We start from the raw sequence: 24,548 nt of genomic DNA on the forward strand, positions 1-24,548 counted from the left end.
GGATCCCACTATCAGTAATGGTGGATTATAGCAGAGGAGAGACAGGTTTTTCTCCTTCCTACGCTCTAGCAAGTGACAGGGAAAAGCATCAGCCATGCTGAGAGAGAAGAAGCAGTGGCAGAAAAGGACCCATCCAGAGAAAGTCAGTCTCACTCCTTGTCTTCCTCCTACCAGCTCCATGCCTGTCAATCCGGGCAGTTGAGAAGGGGTCTGCTTTTCATTTTTCAACTTTATACATGTGCTTTGGGAATGGAAGGGAGGCACTTTAATTAGACTGGCTCCAAGAGCATCTCTAATTAAAGAGCCCAGAGCGTCTTGTGTATCATTGTCCCTACGTTGAAAAATGGTGACGGGGTGCTTTAACTAAAGTTAAAACTTTGTTGAACAAACTAAGCTTTGTTGAACAAGCTTTAGTTAAAGTACCCCCACCACCATTTTTCAGCGCAGGGGTGTGAATACAGGAGATTCTGAAGTCTGCTGGATTGTGGTAATTACCATCTTCCAGCAGATTGGATTAATTACAGCGCATCGGAGCAGCCTTGCTGCATGTGTAGAGGCTCCCTGTGAGACCATGTTTCTTTGCTTTTTCAATCAAAACTTAAAACATTTCAGCTGCTCAGGCAAAAATTTGGGGGTTTATTGAAAATATGTTCAATGAGTCACTCTTTTTCTGTGATTACAAAATGTGTAATTGAACACAGACTTATATAGAAACTTCCGGTTCTGACAAGCCATGCAGCGCTGGAGGTTTCAGCTGAAGGATTTCTGCCAGGTCTGTGGAAGTTTGCTGGGGGTGGCACAGGGGAAGGGAATGCAGCAGAAGAGTGAAAACCAAACCAAACCAAACCAAAAAAAGACTGAGCTCACAGAGATGCCTCTTTGGCTTCGAACAAATGGGGCGAAATCTCAGCCGGTGAACTGGCACAATGCTGTTGAAGTCAGCCAATCAGCTGAGTCACTGGAGCTGTACTGATTTACCCCAGGGATCTTGCCTGTAGATTTTTAGAGAACCAGCTTGGCAAAGTATTTCTCCAGTTGCCTGTTCCTCTCTCCAGTCCAGCCCCAAGTTCTCTTCTCAGTCTCTTCCAGTGTAACCTCATCATCTCCACTTTGTGGAGGCTGGGCCAGTATTTTCTGTTCGCATCCTTCTTATAACCAAGGGACACTGGGGCAGAGGCAGCAAGAGGTGGGCTTTTTTGCGCCATTCTTTAGGCTAAGGCTTGTCAATTTGAATTTGACCTACGTGCACTGGGGAACATACAGGGCCCGGTGTTCAGAACAAGTAGTTCTTATAGGTACTAGCTGCTCCGGCAGGAATTTTACATGCCAGTAGCAGTCCAGAATAGTAGAGACCTGTGGACTTCTGGGTGACTTCCCCAAAGTGTTTCATTAGGCACATGGGGCATGTCTACACGTGCATTTGCACCACCTTAAATTTACTGTGCGGTAAGCAAGAATAGGCTGGCATTTACACATGCAGGCATTAAAACGCATCAACGCTGTGTTAGTCCCAAGTCAATCCACACACACAGTGTCACCACGCAGTAAGGTGTCTACATGTACATTACTGTGCAGTTACTAATTGGGCATAAATTTGATACCTGCATGATGCAGGTTGTGAAGAAATCCCCCTCTCTGCCCCTCCCTTGGGCCAAACCAGGTGACCCCTCTATCTCCTGGTTTTCTTCTTGGTACAGGCTGGTCAATCAGGTGACCTGGCCAGATAAATTCCTAGGAGGAGGAAGCGTCCTCTTTCTCCGGTAAGCATTTTGAACACAGCAAGCAAATCCCCCAGGCTTGTTCCTGGAGATTCACTGGAAGTAAAAACCTGGAAACTAGCCAGGAGTTAGGAATTGTGTAGGCCAGAAAGGGATCACTGAGTCCAAGACTGTATAAGACTCTCATTGCTTAAGTTTGCTCAAAGTGTATTCTGATTTCCTCGTTCTAAACCCTCCCCTCCCCGATCAGTAAAAGTATCAGGTTACAGTGTGCCATGTTGAGCTACTGGGGGTAGCCTTTCATTCCCAGCTTGTCCCGCAAAGTTTGTCTTTTTATTTTCCCTCAGTTACCTGATGCTATCTTTCGATGCTTTGGGCTGAAAGAAGCACCCAGAAATATTACTGTGGGCAAAGCACCCCCATGGCTTGCAGGATCTGTATGCCCTGAGCTGCACAGAGCCCTACCAGAAGCCAGAGCCCGGGTGGTGGCAGCGTTACCCCAGGCTTGCAGGTGTCCTCCAGGAAGCAGGACAGCTGGCTGTAGGCTCCCCAGGAGAGACTCCCGAAGTGTGGTTTTGGGTCTGGCACAGTGAGGCAGGTGGCTCTGCATAGTAGCTCCCCCTACTGTGCCTCCACACCGGTATCAAATTTACACTCAAGTCAGCATAAGTCGCCATATTTACAGCACAGTACGCGCATGCACATATAGATGCATGCCTGTACTGCGCCATAATTTCGTTTACTGCACAGTAAATGCGTATATGTAGACCCCCCCCATCGAGCACAAAACTTGTGCCCTCAAGACAGGATCTGCACTCTACAGCATGACTTTTGTCACATGCTCCTGACTGCTTCTTCTAGGCTTTGTTTATTATCTAGGTCAGGGGTGGACGACCTGCAGCCTGGAAGCCACAATTGGCACAGGCAGCCTCTGTGTGTGGCACCTAGCAGATTGGGAAGGGGCAGGCAGCAGAGTGGCACATAGGGTAGGAAGCAGATAGCAAAGCAGAAAATCAGGCAGGGAGCACAGGGCAGGGAGCAGAAAGCAGAGCAGCAAATCTGGCAGGGGAAGGGGATTGAAGTGTCAAGTTGTGGCACTTTGGCCAAAAAGTTTGGCCCCACTGACATAAGTGACTGCTGCCATTACCTCTTGATTATTTTTCTTAAGTAGCAAACATGAAATGGGTAAGTGATGGCTCAGGAAACTTCCTTCATAAACCTTACAAGCTTTATATCACATTACAGGTTCCTTTGAAAGACCTGCCTGCATACAACTAAATGACACTCAGTTGTCTGCCAGTGAGGTGAGAAGATCTGAGTCACTGGGTCTGGAATTCGACTCTACAGGCTTATTTTAAGCCTAAATACATAGTTCTTAGGGATATCGCCTGTGGTAGATCCTGTTGCTACTGTTAAGAGAAGACACAAAACAAGACAAGAGGTTTCTTCTCAATTAAGTTGGCAGGAACATATTACACAGAGCTACTCTGCCAACCAATTCCTGAGCAGCTGAGTTACTGGTTGATTGCCCCAGGCACTGAAATGACAACTGTGTCTGCTTGAGAAATGAAGGATAACTTGTGGCAATGGGGCCCCTATGAAGGCCTGTGGACCCTGGATTGATTAAATCAGCCCTATGAACCGTGGAAACATGACTGATGCCATTTGAATTGTAGGTTGTTGCCGTGACTGGCATTTTTGTTTAGTTACTTTCCCTTATTTGTTCAATACAATTGTTAGTAATTAAATTTCTTTGTGAAGAACATTATTTTAATTAACCCCCCCCACTATACTGAAATTAATATTCACCATGTATATAGCACAAACGGATGTGTGGCAAATGTAGAAAGAGAATAATTAGTAGCTGTAGGAGGAGAGCATACGAGGAAGATGATTAAGAATATGTAATGGAGGAAGTGGACTACAAGGAAATTAAACTGAATTTTATGACAAATCATTAACCTATGTGTAAATGCAAGAATTGTCTCTACAGCTGCTTGACATACAGAGAACAGCTCATTTTTTTTTTTTTTTTAGAACATTAGCCACCCTTCTAACTAGCTGCTTCTTACCTGTCACCAGTGACTTATTCTCCGGAGTCGTGTTATTTTATTTTTACATGACAATTACTTATTTTTTGTAGGGTCCAGAAAGCACACGTGGCCTCATGAACTGGAGAAGATGGGAAGAGTTCCACATGAGTGGAAATGTGCAGTAATTCCACTGGCTTTACTGGACTCCTTGAAGTCTGTGGAGTGACTTTCAGACTTGTGCTGGCAGAAGAGATCAGAATTCATCCATTTGTCTCAGGTATATTCAGAGATTCCATTTAGGTCTAAGATTTGAAAAGTTGCCTGTGGCTTTTGAATGCGTGGCTGGGTGTCTTCCAGGTGGCTTTGAAGATCTCACCCTAAGGATTCAAGCCTTCTTCCGTGAAGTCCCATTATCCTCCTTAAAAGCAGGCCATGAAGATATGAACTGTTTCATTTTGAATGTATGGGATGGAGGAAACTCAAAGCTAGATTCAGAGAGAGCCTGAGCATTAGTACCTCCCAGTGAGGACTGTGCCCTCTATCTGGAGCATATTCTCAAATAAGTGGGCTCAAGGAGTTCTTGAAGGAAGGCAGGAAGGGTGCATGGAAAGCTCAGAAATTATAGCGAGAACTAGATCAAATGGATAGATATGTTATCTAGGAGGCTGTTTTAGGTGCATGGTCTCTAAAATCAGGGTTGAGTGGAAGTTGGAAGGAAACAGTCTGCTTTTAGGGAGAATGTATATTTCTATCCTGTACATACCTACTTTGCTGCTGTGTGATAAAAGCAATAAGTGGGAGGTTTGAAACCAGTAGCAAACTGACCCAGCACAGAAAACCATTAACTGGGCCCTCATTGTCTCGTAAACAAAGTGTATAAGGCCATGCTCAACTGGAAGGGAAAGTTATAGCTGCCTTTATGTGGTGATCAACTACAGTATATGACCAATTGAATCAGGTAGGTAGTATGAAAGATGAGGTTCAGTCATGGGCGACTGGTGCCTCCTGAGTCTGCGGGGGCACCCACAGAAGCCAGCGTCGGCAGCAGGGGCAGAGCTGGTGAGCACCCGCAGATGCTGCCCGTCGCATTGGCATCAGGGACAGAGCTGGGAAGCACCCGCAGACACCGCCGGCAGCTTCAGCGGTGGGAACAGCCCTGTTGGCAGGGGGGCATGTGGCCCCCCTACCAGTCACCTATGGATTCAGTTACTGGCCTGGGCCATAGCCTCTTTGTTTGGCAAAGGAATATCAGCAGGCAAAGCTCATTTTAATTCAAGGTTAACTGGCTATACAGTGGATGAGAATTTAATCCACTGCCTTCTTTCATCTTCTGCCTTCTCAATACTGCCTTCTTACCAGTGAGGTGTGGGGCCTATCCCACGTTTGATCCGTGCTGGAATTCCTGGTAGTGCCCTTGGGTGGAGCTCTATGGATCAGAGTTTGCAGAATGGTTTTTGCCTTCAGTGGGAACTGTTCACCTAAGTCCTATGGCTTCCCTGGAAAACCCCAAGGAAAACCTATATGGACGCAGTTTATCTGCCTTTCTGGTGCTGGTGTCCATGGCCTCAGGTCTGGGTCTGTGGAGATCAATGTTGATGTCAGTAAACACAAGGTAGGGCCCTAAAATAGATGGAATACTTCCCCTCTATGCGGCATTGGTCAGGCCACAGTTGGAGTACCATGTCCAGTTCTGGGTGCCGCATTTCAAGAGGAATGTGAATAACCTTGACAGGGTCCAGAGGAGGCCACTCGTATGGTTAGGGACCTACAGGTAAGGTCCTATGAGAAGAGACTGAGGGGCCTGGATCTCTTCAGCCTCCGTAAGAGAAAGCTGAGAGGGGATCTTGTGGCCGCTTACAAATTCATAGGGTGGGGGGGCAGCAAGAAATTGGAGATGCTCTGTTTGCTGGGGCACCCCTTGAAATAACCAGGAACCATGGCCACAGACTGACAGAGAGCAGATTTAGGTTGGACATCAGGAAGAACTTCTTTATGGTATGGGTTGCCAGAATCTGGAATGGGCTTCCAAGGGAGATGGTGCTCTCCCCCACCTTGGGGATCTTCAAGAGGAAACGGGACAAGCACCTGGCAGGGGTCATATGACCACAGTGCTCTTTCCTGCCCAGGGCAGGGGGTCAGACTCGATCTTTTGAGGTCCCTTCTGACCCTAACAACTATGGAACTATGAATACAGTGAGTGATAGGAAAAGGAAACACGAGGACTAGGTCAAAGGGAAGCCATGTGGATTACCCCAGCTTCAGCACAAGAGCACTAGTAGAAAAGGAACTTGAAGGAAGAGTGCAAAGACATATGAAATGCCAGCCATTCTTAATGAAGTTAAAAGGGTCCAAAAATGTGCTAGGTTCCTTCCAGATGTTCAGAAGCAGTTATTCTCTGTCCGAAAAACCTCTTAAGCCATCTAGATTCACCATGATGGATCTGGATCTTGAAGAAGGATTTAAGTCTTTATAAAAGGTTGAGGTCATCGTGTGCGTTGGAGGGGAGAGGGGGTCATAGAGATTTTGTATACAGAAAAAGGACAGCTGTTTCAGACTACATATATTAAGAAAGAAAGATGTAAAGACTGAAGTTCAAAAGGAAATTACAAAGCTGCAGGTGTGGACAGAAGGCATAGAGGGACCTGAGATGCAGAACTTCAAGAAAGCATCCCTGTTCAGAGCAACATTTAAGCACATGCTTAAGTGTCAGAGGCCATGTCTACGCACAATACTGACTGTGCAGTCGTTATTGTGCAGTCATTTAGTGCTTGCATACCCAAGTACTAAATGACTGTGCAGCAACCGGCGGTACTGTGCAGTAGCATTCCCACGTGGCTGCCTGGCGACGCTGACTGTGCAGTAGCTTGTTACTACTGTGTAGTAGCATCGCATCACAGTTTGTGCCCTGTGACACTACTGCACAGTAGTAACAAGCTACTACACAGTAAGCATCTCATGTAGACACAGCCCAAGTGAATAGGGCCGGACTTCAGCGTATGCTTAAACGCTCTTGTGATTTGGAGACAGGCTCATGTAGGGCTTGAAATCTGATGTAGAGCCAAGGAGCTAGTGACAGGGATGTTATATTTGCTGTCACCTACTGCACATGGGTCAGAGGGGTTAGGGAAGGGGCATGGAGGGAGGTTACAAGAGATGCTGAGGACATGTTCATGGGAACAGAGTGGAAAGGGTAGAGTTTAAACCTGTCAATCAGAGTCCACAATTTCTGAAATATTCAGGAATGCTCAAAGTTTTAAAGCAGTGAGGACGGTTGTAAAGAAAAAGAACACAGGGGCCCATCTCTCCTTTCGCTTATTGGGAGTAAGCCGAGCGAAGTCACAGGAGCTCCTTGTGTATGTGAGATCAAAATCAGACCCAGAAGCATTTAGAGTTTCAAAGAAATGTTTTTGTTTTGAAGTCTATTTCTGCTGCAGCTATTTGGAGCAGACACAGTCGGGGATGGAAGCGAGTGCCACGTCTCTGAAGAGGTGAATTACTGTCAGCCAATCTGTGGCAGTAAAGCTTGCTACCTTATGGACTTGAAATAGATCATCCTCATTAATCACATGTTGGACCAAACTCCATTAACTTCCATAGCCCTCCAGGGCTGAATTTAGCCCATTTATAACTGAATGATAATATTAATGAAATCTATTGGTGTGACCTGTGCTGTAGGCTAAATACCAAGGTACAGTATAAACTAGGTAAGGCTGAGTTATTTTGGGCTCTTCCATGGCATAGTTAAGATTTGTGTGCACTGGGCTCTGACTAAAAAATCCCACCATTGCTAACAGCAATTCAGACCCAACAGTAATGCCAATAGGAGGAGTAGTAGGACAAACAAGATTTCAGGTGTGCACCAGTGTGCTAAACATCATGCCCATCCAAAGCAACTCAGAAGGTGTACACGGCATGGTGGAAGGTGTCCTGCTGGCTCCTGGTGCTTTGTCTATGCTCTTGCCATTGCTGCCGCTAATGATGTGAAATAGAAGAAAGTTTATCATAGGCGAGAACTTTGGAAGATATTTTGAAAGCCTCTAAGAGGTTTGGAGAGCAACTGAGAGTAAGTCTGGTGCTCTGATGCGCTTTAGGGGCATTTGAAAGTCTCTCTTTCCATGTGTAAGGCATCTTGAATATTTGCCAGTGGACCGCAGAGTAGTGAGAGAGCTGGCCTTAGGGGTGGGCAACATGAGTGACTGCTGATGGCGACGTGGTCAAGGGGGTGCCAAACACACACACACATGCACACACTCATACACGTGTGAACAGCCCACACTCATAGCAGTGCTTTGCCCCTGCCCTGCCTCACCCTGGTCAATCCCCACCCCAGACAGGAGCGGTGCCCAGCTCAGCCTCCCCCTGCCTCCAGTCATTGGTGACAAGTAGGGTTTGCACGCGGGTGCACATTTATCCCCTGAGCTTGGCGGTGCACCCCCAGCAAAAAGTGCCGCTCTCCACCCACCCCCAGTGACTGCTGACACTGCTGGCGGTGTCTGTGGGCAGTCCCCAATCACTCCTGGCTGCTGCCGACTGCTGGCGGCATCTGCAGGTGGTCGCCAACTGCTGGCCAGCACTCGCAACCCCCACCCCTCCCCACCTCCTGCTGCTGACACCTCTGTGGCCACTTCTGGGAGCTCCCTGCTCACCACCACCATGCCCCCACATTGCCAACACTGCCACCGCCGCCTGCGGGCAGTCGCCGTGTCCCCCCAGCCTCCAGGGGCATGCAGCATTCATGCCTCCAGTTGTTGCTCAGGGGGAGCCAGCAGGCCAGGCACGTGTGGGCAGGGTTGTGCCTGCTGCAGCCTACCCGTCTTGTTCCCGCACAGCAGCAGTGGTGCCTGTCTGCCTGGCACACCATGCCACTTCGCCTCCCTGCCAGACTGTGCCCCTCACCCCTGTCCATCTGCCTCTAACTCTGCCTGCAGCCTGGGGGTGGGGGATACCAAAATACAAGTTTGCCCAGGGCACCATTTTCCTTAAGACCAGCTCTGAGTGGCAATAAAGGCTTACTTCAACCATGAGCAGAGAGCAGTAGCTAGCCGTGTTAGTCTGACGTCAAGCAGAAGGGAGGGAAGATATGAACCTTATAACTAGATAAGATACATAGAGAGAGAGAGAGAGCACAAGCTTTCATGAACCTAAGCTTGTGCTCAATACTCATCTTATGTAGTTAGACCATAAGGCCCATATCTCCCCTGCCTTCTGCTTTACTTTGAACACGGTCATGTGCCAGTATCATCACATGATGGTGTCACATGATAATTTTCTCCTATGATGGTAGAGTCATTCCCAACGAATGTCAGGGTTGCAGAGAGCTGGCATTAGCTCACTTTACAACTGTTGAACAATTGCATTCTTGCCAGCTTCAAGAGCAGTCATGTGAGTTTCAGCTCTTCAGAGACCAGCTCAACCAGAATAAAGAGTCTTGTCATTAAGGAGAAAGATGTAACAGGCAATGAATTGCAGAGTGATTATCTGCTGTTCTTCACCTAGCGTTACAGCAATGCAAAAGATCAAAGGTTAAGTAAGTTTGTGCATTTGAGGTGTAGCAAAATCTCTCGGACTGACTGGAATGTCCATTAACAGAGGAATGTAGACGGATGAACAAAGCTGTCAGAGCCATCGTAGGCCGGGGTCTATGATCAGCAACACCTAGTTGGAAAAGGTTCCCTCGGTATCCAAAAAGCTCGGGACCTGGTCCAAAGCCTACTAAAATCAATTGAGTGGTTGCCATCATTTTTTTTTTTAATTGAGCCCTTCCCAATCATATTCTTAGCTCTATTTTCTGTCCTTTGAGTATGGTGATTGATGGGAGTGCTGTTTATTTGCCACAAGCTCTAGATTGAAGCTGATTGTATCATTCCTGAAGCCTGTAAATCTCTCCTTAATTTGATAAGAGGAAATTTACAGCCAGCCTGTAATTTTAAGGTCTTCATTATAACCTCCAGAGACAACAGTTTGTTTTATGGCTTAATATCCCATGTCCCAGCCCCATCCCACTCTCTTTATTTTAATGAGGTAAACTTCAGCTCTGAAAGACGCGCACACACACACCTCACAACTATCACTTCCATTCTTGACAGTTTCTATGCCAACCTGCGTCTTATTGGCTCAATACGTGGAGCACCGTTCTAATTAATATTTGCAGAGGCTTTGTCAAGCTGGGCCTGGCTCTAGTTTATCATTAAGCAGTTCTTGGGTAATGGCTGAAAATGAGAGGGGGGTTGGTCTCCTGTTCTTGGCAGACCGTTTCTCCCATTGTTGTGCTAGGTGAATAGAGATTACAGAGACTTGAGCCTGGTTGAATGTGAAGGTGTTTGTTCCCCATTTACTGAAGTCCTTGCTTTGTGCTTTGGAGTGGCCACCCTGAGTAGCGACAAGGTGTTGGATGGGCGACTGCCTTCCATTCAAGCAAGGGTTGTTTTTCCTTGAGGCCATAGGCTTTTTTCAAATGAGTTGCCCCTTCTCTAGGCAAGTCCCACTTGGGACAGTCAGCTCTGGAGTTTCAGACTCATCTTTCTCTATGGAAAGAGATCTCCCCCCACCCATTTCCTTCCCTGATGTGGTTTGAATTTGGTTCTAAACCACATGGATCTTGAGGGAGATGCTCATCAGTGCGGAGGCCTTACTCCTTTAGACAAACGCTTATCTTCTTCTGGCCCCCGTGAGCGTCTCGGGGTTCATAGAAGATGTGATCCCATGAATCCACCATCCTGGGGAAGGGCTGTTGTAGGCAGCAATCCTAATGAGGTTGAGGAGAGGACAGTGCCACGACAAGGAGGTATCTCTCCCCAGCTCTGAAAAAACCCTTCCATCCCTAGTCAAGGAGCCCTAGTTGCCGTGCTCTCAGAAAGGAACCCCACAAGGTCAGGAGAACTTGGACTGCTTTCTTTTACACACCCTTCTCTCTTGAGATCTGCTGCTGCATGGTCTCCTGGAGGAAGAGTGGAGCATTGCATCCCTGGTTTTTAAAACATTTTGGGCACATCTCCACATGCCGAGGCATGCAATTGCCACAGCAGGAATAGCAGCAGCACAAATTTGTGCCACTGCTTTTTGCCACTGTGCGCACCCCTGCGTGTGGAGTTAATGTGGGGCAAATCATCCTGGGTGAGGTAGGGGAGATCGGGGCTAGCACCTATGCTGGCACCAGCAGCCTTCCCTGGGGTCCTTTTGGGAAAGCAGCAATGCCGACCTGGCCACCCAGAGCCTGGCCAGCAGCCAGAGTGTAGCTCTGGCCAGCCAGGCTCCCTTTTTGCTGGCACATGCTGCTGCCACATGTGCTGCATCACTTTTTTAGCAGTGTTTTTTTTTTCCACCAGGATCTCCCCGTGTCCAAAAGACCTGCCGCACTGTGAATTAGCAGCACGGTGAACAGGTGCACATGCACTGCGTGTGGTTGCAGCACTTCAAACTGTTTGAGGTACTTCACACCACGTGTGCGTGCTTGTCCAGCTGTGCCCTTTGTGTTCCTAGGGATGAAAAGTGCTATATAAGCATCCCTATTCAGTATTAGTTATGAATAGGCTGGTGAGTAAGAAAGGCAAGGAGTAAATATGTATAAGATAAAACAGTGTCAGCCCTGGTATAATGTCAAGTAAATAGAGTGCTTAATTAATGCTGTCAGCTGACCTGTGTTACCCTGTCTCTGAAATACTTTTTCTGAAAAACTGTGGGATCTTCTCTGTCACCCCCAAGTAGATCCACAAACCCACGAGAGTCTTCCCCACGAGAGATAAGGATGCTGTGTGAATACTATTGACATGACATGATGATTCCTCTTATCTGCGGAGATTGTTTAATGCAGCTGGTGCGCTGCACTTGCTTCCTGACATGATTCAACTCAGCTTTACAGTCATGAAGAGGGAGGACAATTTGGAATAATGCCTTTTCCCAAAGCAAGAGGATTACATCTCAGCATAAAACTCATGGTACAATTAAAGTTAATGAAGAAGCCTGCTCGTAGAGTGGTGCACCCAACGTAGCAAGGCCAGGTGCAGACATTGTACAAGTACTCCTCACTTAATGTCGTCCCAGTTAACATCGTTTTGTTTTTACATCGCCGATCTGTTAGACAACATACTCATTTAAAGTTGAGCAGTGTTCAGTTATAACGTTGTTTGGCCACCACCTGCTAGTAGGGAACTACTGTGACATAATTGGATTTGCTTAACATCATTTTGCTTAAAATCTCATTTTTTTTTAGAACGTAACTATAACATTAAGTGAGGAGTAGCGGTACTTTTACCAGGATAAGTGATTGGAAACTGGTCTATACCTGTAAAAAACCAGAAGTTCGGTGCACATAGACTGGTTTAAAAAATAGCAGAACCCAGTCTAAGATTTGCCACCCCCCCCGCCAAAGGGTGAATGTGGGTTCTGTTCGCTGCCAATATAAACTACACCACTTACAGAAAACCACGTAACTTAGATCGATTCTGCCTCGGGCTTTTTGAATGTCTGTACCTAGCCTGGATGTTTTTCCTGTTGTATGTGTTGTGTACAATTGCGGAAGACCCCTAGACAGGCTGATAAAGCAAACCTTTTAGAAGAGCTTAGCATGCTGTAAACCCTCCTAAAAAATCGAGCAATGGATGCCATACTGGAAGCTGCTTGGTGCCGATCATACTTGAAATGTAGTCCCATTTATGAGTGATAAATATGTATGAATCTGACCCTTGGTTCCTTCCAAATTCTGGTATCATTAAAGGCACTGGTCTGATCCGCCTTCCATTTACATGAGATTTATCCCTGAAGAAACTCCACTTAGCAGCAATGGATTTATTTCTACTCTACATTTATGAGAGAAGGGTCAGACCTGCTGCTAAATAGTTCTTGCCCAAAATGCAGAAACAGAGACAATGTAATAGGAACAATATTTTTTTGTGGCTTTTTAAAGATAGCTAATGGATTCAGTCAACAGATCTTTTTGCTTGGATGACACACTCCCTACATTTTAGCAGTAGGTTTCCCATGACAATTCCAATTACAGCTGGATGAATGATCAACTTTTTATTTTGCTGGCAATTCTGGAAAAGAAAGAAAGAATGAAAGTTTGGCTTGTTCTCCTCCAACCCCCCATTTACTTTATTTCAAGCAATTCTAAAATCTTTTGCTACAGATATTTTTAAATACAATTAAAGGAAATTCCCAAACAAAGTAATTTTGAATCGAAGCATTTCAACATTTTCAGAACTTAGCTTGGGTCTTTCTTTCTATATGAACAAATCAGCAGAACTGAATTTGTGAAATGTTTCATTGTTGCTGAATCTGCATTTGTCAAAAAGGCTTTTTTCATGTTCTGTCTCAACCTTAACCTATCATAGGTCTGGTGTGGTGTACTAAGGGTTTTGTGACTTCGCTGGAAAAACAATAAGGAATCTTCAGTTGCCAGTGGTTACATCAGTTGGGTGGTGGAAGACCTTCTCTTCCTAACACTCCCCCAAGGGAAAACTTTCTCTGCAGGGTTTACAACCCATGCTCCAATGTTAGCATTGCATATAAGATTGCATATAAGATTTAGATTTTGAAAATGAACATAAAAAGACAATGAAATGGCCCATTCCTGTGGAGTTTACTAAAAATATTCTAACGGAAAATACAGTTGTATACATGAAATTGCCTTTGATGGAGGGGGGCTATTCTGGTTCTTACTCTCCTCTGGACTTATTTTTTAATGTCGAGGAAAATCAAAATGTTTCCAGTCACTTTAACTCAAATTGGAATCTTTCATCCGGTTGGAATGACCTGATTGGGATGAAAACAAATGTTGAAACATCAAAATTCCCCATGAGACTGAAATCCTGAATTTTGTGCAGCTCTGGTTATGTGGAAATGGCCTACAGCAGACAAACAGCTGCTTTTCTAGTGTTTCTGATCAGTAGGTTAATTTGGAAGTGGTGGTTAATTTGGAGCTCCCTGGTGGAAGATCCCTTCTGGTCCCATCTGCCTGGGATGGCCTCTTGGGGGAAGCGATCAGCAGCTGGGAGAGGGAAGGGGGCACTCAAGCTTACAGGTTGGAGCTCCCAGGCAACGAGGGTCCATTCCTATGTAAGCCATTTGCTGTCAAGTCCTGTATCTATTTACATGCAGGGCTACATCCTCAGCTACTGCAAACAAGTAGTCCTCAACGACTATGTCTAGTGAGGTCTGTCCTGGGTCTGGTAATGTTTAACATCTTCATTAAGAATTTGGATGATAAGAGTTGAGTGCATCTTTAGGAAATTTGCAGATGACACCAACTTTGGTGAATTTGCCAACCCCTGGAGGGTAGGGCTAGGATCCAGGATGACCTGGATAAACTTAAGAAACAGTTCAAACTAATTAGGATGCAATTCAACAAGGATGAGTGCAAACTTCTGGACTTAGGATGAAATAATTGCATGCTCAGATATCAACTGGCTGGGCTGCAGTGCTGCGGAGCAGGACCTGGGAACAGTAGACCATAAACTGAATATGAGCTACCAGTGTGTTCCTGTTGCAAAACAAGCCAGCAGCATACTGGATTGCATTAACTAGATTGGTACTTGCAAAGCAAAGTGGTTCTTTAGCGCTATTTGGCACTGGTGAGGCCCCACCTGGAGACCCAGGTCCAGTTCTGGGCACCTCACTTTAAGAAGGATGTGGACATATTGGAAAGAGATGAGCAGAGAACAACAAAAATTGTTAGAAGCCTTGGAAACTTGACTTATGAAAAAATAGTATTATTTAGTCTGGAGCAGAGAGGATTGAGGAGAGCTTTGATTGCAGTGTACAAATGCCTGAAGGGTGGTTATAAACAGGATGGAGATAGACTTTTCTCGGTGGCCATAGGTGACAGGGCTAGGAACAATAGCCTCAAACTGCAACAGAGGAAACTGAAGTTGGAGATTAAGGAGAACTTTTGGACTATGAGGGTGGTTAAGCACTGGAACAGACTACCCGGAGAGACTGTGGCATCTGCGTCCTTGGAATTTCTCAAGAGCAGGTTGGACAGAGACACTTTTTTGGGACAGTTTAGACAGGGGTGATCCTGCCTGGAGCAGGAGGTTGGACTAGATGACTTCTGAGGTCCCTTCTAGCCCAGCTTTCCTATGAGTCTGTGATATCAGCACAGCTCTACTGACCTCTGTGGATCTGTTAGCTCTCCACAGCTGGGGATCTAGTCTTATATCAGGATATATAAATAGTACTCAGCAAATATATGATCACACTGGAATTTTATTCTTGGCACTGCAAAGCACAGGGGCATGAGAGCAGGGTGTCTAAAGCATTTTGCTGTGACTGGAGACATGATTTCAAGTTCTGTTCTGGGTTCATGGCAAAGGCTGCCACTAGCTGGTCCAGCTGGAACTTGGCTCTCCAGTCTGGGGAATCAAAAGCAGGTGGGAGTGGTTCCCACATCAGTCCTTTGTGTGCCATTGGCTATGGAAGGTGGTGTACATTAACCACAACAGCACAATGTGATGCTAGCCTCTGATGGCCCTTCCAACTATAAGGTCTGGCATGGCCAAGAAGTTTATAGTGGTAGAAGGTTTGACATCTTCAAAAGTATATGCACTTGCCACTTCAAGAGAATCTCTTCTAGTTGTTGGCTGTATCAGATCTATGAGACACAGCCAAGAAGTTCTGATTCCAGCCAGTAGACAGCTAAGAGATACATGTCCATACAATACCAAAGTACTGAGGTAGTCAGTCAGGTTTCAATGGCTTTCATACTGGGCTTCATGCTTACTCTGAATATAGCTGATAAAAATTCTTTTAGTTTCTGTAGTGCTTTTCATCTGAGGATTACAGAGCCCTGCATAAACAATTTGGTTTTGCAATACCCCTGTGAGCTGGGGAAGAGTTATCGCCACGTTTTCACCTGTCGGAAAGTCACCAAGATTAATCGAATTGCCCACGGTCATGCTCTGAGTCAGTGGCAGATCTGAAAATGGTACCCAGGAGCCTGCTTTGATACCTTGAGCCACTTGATACCAAACATCAGTTGTTAGAGAACGTCTCTTTTTGATGTATGGATTTGAGCAAACTTTTTTTTAACGATTTTTCTTCTGTCAGATACAGGATCTCTCAAGTGCATTTTAACAACCTTTGCAGTGGCTGGACGTTGACAGCTTTGCATCCCTACTTTACCTATGGCAAATTAGAGCTTTTGGTGTCTGTGGGCACAATTTGCCTTGTAGTTGTGTGACAGGTTTGATTGTGTAGTCAAGCAATTGTCTGCAATGGTCTAGATATGGATGATCCTGTCTGGGGTTGGACTAGATGACCTCCAGAGGTCCCTTTCACCCTTACTTCTCTACGATTATTTGATTCTGTGATTCTATGAACTCAAGAGGAACCAATCCACTGAACAATATTGATGGCTGGACATAGATATTGGTACTGGATTTACTGTATTCTAACTCCATTGGGACCAGGTCTGTGGGCCAGCTCTCACCAGCTGAGAAGGGCTTGGTAGTTGATATGGGGTAGCTGTTATGGGGTCTGGTGTGGGTCAGTGCCCCAAACTGCAGAGACAGAACAAGCAGTGAGCCTCAGCTTAAAGCAGGCTGTTGCCAGTATGGTACCTAATATGTAAATGATGTCATTTAGCTATTAAATGTAAGCTCTCTGTGCCCTAAGATGCATAACAAAGCTTATGCAGAATTGGGGGCACACTTATCTGTCACTTTATGTGCTGGAGCTGCCTACGCCAGGGGTCACTCGCAGCTTGTAGGGGAGTTTCCAGCTCTTGCCCTTGGGCTGGGGTAGGCAACATGTAGAGTCCATGCCATCCAGAAGCACTGAGCGAATGCACGGTGGTTGTAAACCAGTGTCAAGTTACTTCTTGCACTGGAGCAAGAGGGAAAGCAGAGTGTGAATAGTCACAGCACATTCCCCAGCCCAGGGCAGCACAGTTTGCCCAGTGCCTCCCAAGGGCCCATTGCAGCATACCAATGTAGCCTAAGATGTTGCTGCCTTTGGTAAGCATGGCCCCGGGTGGTTCTCTCTTGCCCTCTACTGATTTAATGAGTCTGTTGCAGCCTCCAACCTTAGGAAGTGGGTTCCTCCGCTGACGGGCAAAGGAGCTTCTGACTTCCGATGCTGAGGTTTGAAGTTCAACATGTGTTATCGTGCTTTCCCACGAACTCCCTAATGACTGAAAAAAGAGGTGCATAGTTAGAAATGCTGAGCCGTCTCCCATCTGGCCTGACTCCGTGTTGTCACAGAATTGCAGGAGGTACTTGTCAGCTGTCACTGGCTTGGACTTTCATTTTATTCACTTCATTATGCGCCTGTCACTTTTTTTCCTTCAGGTTTTTTTTTAAAGGTCCTGCCTGTCATGTTGAGTTTGGTCTTAGAAATCCTGTTTGCTGCAGTTTTGGTGTAGGGATCAGTTAACGGTTTATCCGCAGCAAGGTGACTGTAAAATACCTGCCTAGAATAATTAGGGAAACGCATGCCATTTTGAGAGGGAATGTAGCATAAGTCAAGAGAGCTTAGTCTCCGTCTGTCTGAGAAAGCCATAAGGTCTTGAAGTCAAGGGTGGGACTAGAGCTTTCCCTACATTTTGGTTTGCAAATGATTGCCATGGCAGGGCATGGGCAGTGCCTTTGTCTCCCTTGTAGTTCTTGGTAGCATGTTGTAGACCAGGAGTGCCAAACTCACCCCTCCTCCTGGGCTGGATCCAGACTGTGCGGCTCCTCCCAGGCTGTGTTCAGAGATGGCAGTGGAGGCAGGCCAAGTGGCAGTGGGGCGAGCAACAGTGACAGCTGCAGAGGTTAATGGGGCATTTCCAGCTGAGCTCCTCCGCTGCCCACCCCACACCCAAATTCCTGGCCTCTCTGGGAGCCCCACAGGCTGAATCAGGCCCGCAGGCCACATGTTTGATACCCCTGTTGTAGACTTTTTTTGGAGTTTGGGGATTTTGTGAGGATGTGAAGAGGCAGTTTTGGCAATTTGGGGGAACCCTTGGGTTGTCTGCAGACTCAGGGGACTGGTCCAATGGCTGGTGGCCCAGGAAGCCCCTATGTCAGGAGAGCAGCCTTTACGGATCACGTTCGGGTGCCCTTACTTGCAGTGATTAGCAATTCAGACATTCATGCTTAGTCCAAGCCTGGCCTTCCCAAACTATTCCAATACATTTGTTTAGTGCCTCCTATCTCTGATCAGGACTGAGGTCCCCTTGCACTAGGAACTGTAGAAAGGAGAAAGATAGTCCCTGTACCGAAGAGCCTTTCATATGGTATTTGTAGTGTGTGCGTTTCCTTTGCCAGAATCCAGATCACCAAATTTTGGAAAGGTCTCAAAAATGCAGGTCTCAAAAATACCTCAAGCCCAGCCTCGTCCCTATTCCCTTGATTAATTATGGGCTTGCTTTTGTTCTGAGCCAAAATTCATCAGTGTGGTTTATTTAATTATTATTATATTTGAACTGGCTCCTAAATGTGAATGCTGACGAGTTGGGACACGTTGGGCTAATTTCTACTCTGTCGCATGGAAGTAAACCTGGAATAATTCTGCCAAAGTTCTCAGTGTTGTAGCCTAATTGATGAGTGTTTGCCTGGTGCTTTGAGATCATCCAAGAAAAGGCACAAGAGGTAAAATTCAGTGTTGAGCAGGGCGCTCTTGCAAAAGCTTAGGCCCTATTTAAAAACCCTGGCCATGGAGTAAAAGCAAAAGCCTCAATTTCAGCCCTCAGGAGCACAAATGTTTTCTAATCCATTTAATGGAAGCACTGGATAAGGCCAGAACGTCCCAAGTTTTTTTAAAAAAGAAGTGCTATAAATTCCTTGCCACATTTCATACCTGTCAGCTGGCAGCACTGCCTGTTCCTCTGAAGACCCTACCGCTCGCAGTGCAGATGAGTTATCTACCATGTAGTTCAGAGCTGGGTCCGGCCCCCTCCAGACATCCAGCCCAGTTCTACCAATCAGCTTATCTTCTATGTCGACACGTGTGAAATGCAACAAGTTTGCAGTTCTGGTAAATCTTGCTTGGATCATTTTTATCTTTATTCATTTTTCCAAGTCATGCAACAAACATCGCCGCATATGGAAATCACTCGCACTGTGATGGTGTGAGGAAGCACTATAAAAATGGCTTGCAAACATTAGCAAATTAAGCCCTGCAAATACCCTGGGAGATAGTAGGGCGTATTCATAGATTTTTATGAGAGGACCATTAGACCATCTGGTCTGACTCAGTTAGATCAGGTAGTATACTGCACTGAGCTCTGTATTTGTGTTTGACTCAAGCCTATCTTCCTTAAAGACATCTGGCCTTGATTCAAAGACATCAAGAGATGGGGGATCCACTGTCTCCCTTGGTTGTTTGTTCCTGTAATAGTCCTCATGATCAGAAGATGTGTGCCTGTATATCTCACCTGAATTTGCCTGGTTTTAACTTCCAGCCACTCGTTCTTGTTATGCTTTTCTCTACTGGGTGAAACAAGACCGTGGCACCCAGAAGTTGCTCTCCACAAGCCACTTATGCCTGTGTTCATTGTCTTTCTGACAAGCCGTACAGATGGAGCTCTTGCAGAATATGTGATATTGTTGTGAGATGAGTTAAACACCATTGAACCCACTCACAGCCACCCTTCATTTGAGATAAGTGTATAAACAGTTAAGCTCCTTAAGGAACAAGAGAAGATTCCACCCAAATCTGAGGTTCATGCTGCTGCCCAAGGTGCGGTGGAGGAAGGGTTTCACTGGGTATGAAAGGAGAAGGTCGTGGACCTTTTCTGCCTTGGACTTTTCTGGTGTAAGGTGTCCCTCTTGGGTAGCTCTGCCTTTGAGGAGTTACTCTGAGCTCCTTTCAGCTCAAGCTCCTCACTCCATCAGCTTCTGTGCTTACACCTGGGCATGGCCCCTGGTTGCTGTCAGAGCGGCCTGGGTCCTAATTTCCAAAATAGGAATCCATAGTGTTAAACTAATTCCTAAAGGCTGTTGCCTTTCTCTGGTCTTTGCAACAGAAGAATTATTCCGTTGTTTTTCTGTAGTCAAAAACCAAGTGAAAACTAAGAGCTGACATTTTCCGAGGGGTGCTTTAAGACTACTGAGGGGTTTCTGGAGACAAATGAGGTTGAGAATCGCTGGTCTAGGTATTGAACTTTGCTGTCTCAAGCGGTAGTTTGGTACCCAAGTCCCTTTGTGGATCTAGGCCCAGATTCACCTAAAATAAGGAAAGACCACTCCTGCATTCAAAGATCAACCCGAACCAGGGAAAAGAACAGCCAAGATGGTTCAGGAAAGGAATTAGGATTGAACTTCCATAAAAATACCAAACCTGGAACTGAGGGTGCTTGAGATCATTGGCAGGGGAGTTGCTTTGCTATGTAATTTCCAGGTTTGACACCTGGAGAGTGAGATTGGGTAAGTGGGGTTTGCTTCTTAGGATAGCCACGGGAGACATGCCCACAGGGGCTGTGTCCAGACGAGTGTGGCCATGTGGCACGTGGTGCTGCAGACACATCCGTGGTGCCACATATTGTGTGTTCAGAAGTTGTCTATGCTGCAGTGGAACAGTGCAGAGGGTTTTTTTGACCCCTGGATATTCAGCGTTCAAAAAAGCCCATGGAAAAAAAAGTGTGGCAGTGCACGTGGGGGCTCATAAGCAGAGCTGGGCCGCCCGGAGCTGCGCTGTGGCTGCCAGCCAGGCTCCGTGTGGCAGAACCACTGCTGCTGCAGCCCCAGGAGGCCCCCAGGTAAGGCTGCTGGGAGCAGCCCAGTGCTGATCCCAGCCTCCCCTAGTGCCCCCAGGGTAACTTGCCACGCATCAAAGCATACCTGGCCTGGCCGTTCCCCAGGGACACGGAGCAGTGGCATAAGGTGGTAGTTGTGCCTAGGAAACCAAGCGTCCACACCACATGTGGATGCAGCCATGGAGTCCCTGGCAGAGCTGGGAACTGTAGTAACATCTCCTGCACCCTGTTCAGTGCCCTAAGCACAGAACGGTTCGTCCCGGCTCTAGAGATGTAAAACACAGCTACTGAAATGGGTTTCTGCCCTCCTGTGATCTATGATATCATTGCTGAGCTACAATAATACAGATCACTGAGGATATATGTGCTCAACCTCCTTTTATGACTACCAATATTTTTCACTTCTCTAGCATATTCAGAACACAGGATAGTAAATCCCCTATGTATTCATGTGAAACGCAGCAGGTAAACGTTAAATATTAGAGCCAGTTAGAAATTTTTCTGTCAAAACTGTGTTTTCACAGAAAATTGAGTTGCTGAATACATGCTTCTTTTTTTTGTTGCAAGTATCTGCTGTCCCTGGAAAGCATCATGGTTTCTCTTGGAAAAACAAAATATTTTGCATTTTCAGACTCAACTTGAATAATACCAGTTTAAGTGACTTGCAGTCATACGAGGAGTAGTAGAGCTAGGACTATAACCCACATGTCCTTACTCCTCTTATGAAACCAACTGGGCTAAATTCTACTTTTAGTTACAAAAATGTAATTACTGAGTAAACAGGGCTCCTCTGGATTTGTAGTAGGGCACAAATGGTGTATTAGGAGCTCTGCAAAATATGACTGGCAATCCTGCTCAAACTATGGCCCACATAACAACACTGCCCAGTATACAAATTTGACAGGGACATTGCAGAGATACACTCCCTTTCCTTGAGAATATTAGACTTGTTAACTGATCTTAAACTGACTCATAATTGTTGCTCAAGAATATTAGACTGGTTAACTAATCTTAAACCAACTTATAAAGACTTATATTGTTGCTCCAAGTCAGCCATATGAAGAAGAAGTAGGACACATCACTGGAAGCAGAAAAGTACCTTTTGCATCCAGCTTGCGTCCAACTCAGGTCAGGGTGGATCAAAAGCCTGGTACTCAGGATTACCACCCGATAACCATTCAGTGCCACAATGCAGAGTTATAGGACTGGAAGGCACTTCAAGGGATATCTTGTCCAGCCTGCTGCGCAGATGCAGGATGAACTATTCTTAAACCATCTCAGATAGCAGTGCAGCCTCTACTTGAAAACCTCCACTGAAAGATATTCCCGAATTTGCCTAGGTGGTTGAAATATGCGGGTGGCTACCTGATGGCCAACGAAACCATGGCAGAAGGATATAGCAGATCTCTATCCCCCATTTCTGTTTACTTCAGTGCGGGTGCTCGGTGCTTTTCTCATTCAAACCTATGGTGATTCCTTTGCAGCAGTGTCTGAAAAGTTTGAGGACTGAACAGAGAAAACGAAAGAGCATCCCTCTCATCCCTACAGCTGGTTCTTCTGTGTCAGGAACTGAGGCATGCTTCATTGTCGGTCATTCTCAGAAAAGGGCTTCCATCTTCAGGGATGCCAAACACATGGCTATCATAAGCAATGGAGATACAGTAGCATAACCAACTCTTAGCGCTGATGCAAAGGAGGTACCAGAATGGGGGAAGCCCATGCTGTGGCATGTAAGACACTGCCCACTCCTATGCCCCTCGCTCTCTGGCACTTGTCACAGTACCTCTTCTGCCTCCTTCCTCTGCTCAGGGCCCTAAAACAGCTAGCTGTGCCTTTGAGCTGAAAATACATTTTGCACCCAAATTCGTTTCAGGTGCAATTCTGCTGAAACCAGCTGTCATATAAAATTAACTGAAGGGGGCCTTCCATGTTCACCCAGGGCTTAAACTTGCTCCCATTGAATTTGACAGGAGTTCTGCCATTGCCTCTACTGAGAGCAGAATCAGGCTGGTACAGAAAGCCTGAGCAACTTTAAGCTCATTGTTTTGGGGGGAAAAAGTTACTCTTTCTTCTGCCTGAAAATCATTCAAAAGATATCCCTATGTTGTTGCCTTGCCCAGGGGGGTAAATAAAGCATCCTGGTTCTGTGCGTTAGTCTAGCACATTGAGTGGTCCCAAATAATCCTCTTTGCAAGTGCTGTTATTTTGCTACACCTCATCATTCCATGGACCTGCTCTCCACTTGCGGTTTTTGATAGATAAAAGATTATATGTGTTAGCTTGGGTCAGGATTTCTGATTTCCCGCGTGATCCATGACAAGCCTAAGGAAGGGGTTTAGACAACAGGTTAACAAGTTGTTATTAAAATGACGGCAAATATAACCCGCCACCAGAAAGCTGTGGCATTGGAACAGATTTCCCAATTTTCTTAGAGCAACGCAGAAATGCATGTCATTAATAAAACATCTTGTTATATGGCTTTTAATTATTTTCTCATTGCAGTTTTGCTAAGATCGTTACCCCTTCTTACATGAAAGAGCAGATGATTTGATGAAGGCTTTTGTAATAAGCATTGTTAGAGTCATCATCTGCTGGGATAGCTGGATAATTAATGGTTTGTTTAAATTCCAGGTCATTAATTGTTTTGTGTTTTCTATTTTGACTGCTGCTTAGATCCTAATGGGACATTTGAAGAGAAAACAGGAGGGAAGGAAGAGCTACGTTAATCATAAATGTTCACAAGCCAGGTGTGTTGGCCTAATGGATTTCCCAACAAGTGATGTTTCAGGATTTATGGTATTGCTTTAAGAACGGCTGTCTCCACTGAAAACAACTCCTTCCCAGGAAACCAGGCTGATATTTACAGGATTTTATTTTCTTTTTTTGTATATCATCATGATAAATGATTTCATGAATGGCATCTCTCTAAGAAAAATGTTCTATGTGGTCCTGATCAAATGCCTACTGAGATCAATGGGAGCCCTCCATTGGCTTCACTGGGCTTCAGATGCTGCCTTCTGTGAGGCCATATGCTCTAGGGGCATTGAGGTTATATGAGTAGGATTAAAACACTCGGGAACACCTGTTCTCTTACGCAGTGACTGCAGCATTGCCATCTCTCATGAGTTGAACATGAGACTCAAGATATTTGGGATTTTTCTTTTAAAATCCCAGTTGCTGGACTGACAATATTGTATGAGAAATTCAGCTTTCATTTTAAAATACGTCAGGCTTCCAGTTTGCCTGAGGAGAGAGAAGCTTAAGGACATGATCTGAGCATGCCCCAAAGGCTTAGAGACCAGACAGCAAATAAAAAGAACCGAAGTTAAAAAAAAGCCAATTCAAATGATCTTTCTGAGGCCTGACCCATGATACTGAAGGCCTGACCTTGGCAATTCCACTACCAACCCCAAGGAAGCAAGGCGTGTTCAGTTATATCTTTAACTGGAGCAATTATACAGTGGGGAGAGAGCTGCTGACAGATGTAAAAAATACACAAAAAAACCATGCTTTACTGGAAGAGGCAGTGCGTTAGGTTGACCCAGCTCCACAGCATCTGTATAGACCGCATGCTTCAGCAGGGTTTTTTGGCACTTTTATCTGATAGTCAATTCAATCAGCTATTAAATAAAAGTGCCAAAAAACCCCTGCAAAAGCACCCAGTCTATATAGACGTTGGGTGAGCCAGGTCCAACTAATGTGATGCCTCTTCTGGGCATACACTGGGCTCGGTGCGGGGCCATGTTGAGTTTGAAGTAATGTGCTGTTTTGTTTTTCTTTACATCTGTAAGCAGCCCACATGCCTTTCCCCAGCTCTGACATTCGGTGCCCAAAAGCTTGTATTACCTCTCTCCCCACATTGTAGCTGGTCCAATAAAAGATATGATCAAGCGAACCTTGCTTTTCAGATGTTCCCTGGACTATCTCAGCTACCACAGCATAGTAATGCAACAGCTACAGGTTATTAACCCCTGGGGATTACAATTAAAATCTTTTTTTAAAGCTAATGAGCTTTTCACCTGGCTCCCTGGAAAGGGAAAATTCCAAGGATCTGGCCCCTGGCAAACCCTAGGGCAGAGGTGGGCAAAATACAGCCCATGGGAGGCATTCTATGTGGCCTGCGGG

At 45.8% G+C, this 24,548-nt stretch overlaps 1 long non-coding RNA gene across 1 annotated transcript in view; it reads left to right on the plus strand.

Annotated features, from left to right (window-relative positions):
• Positions 1 to 23,358, plus strand: part of LOC109286136 (uncharacterized) — a 42,417-nt gene extending 19,059 nt beyond the window's left edge. The window contains exons 3-4 of the long non-coding RNA XR_002094076.2: positions 3,862 to 4,028; positions 23,097 to 23,358. This is a non-coding gene — a long non-coding RNA (uncharacterized LOC109286136). The remainder of the gene's footprint in view (positions 1 to 3,861; positions 4,029 to 23,096) is intronic.
• The last annotated feature ends 1,190 nt before the right edge of the window (positions 23,359 to 24,548 follow it).

Source organism: Alligator mississippiensis, chromosome 5 (genome assembly GCF_030867095.1).
Source record: "Alligator mississippiensis isolate rAllMis1 chromosome 5, rAllMis1, whole genome shotgun sequence".
NCBI classification, from domain to species: Eukaryota; Metazoa; Chordata; order Crocodylia; family Alligatoridae; genus Alligator; species Alligator mississippiensis.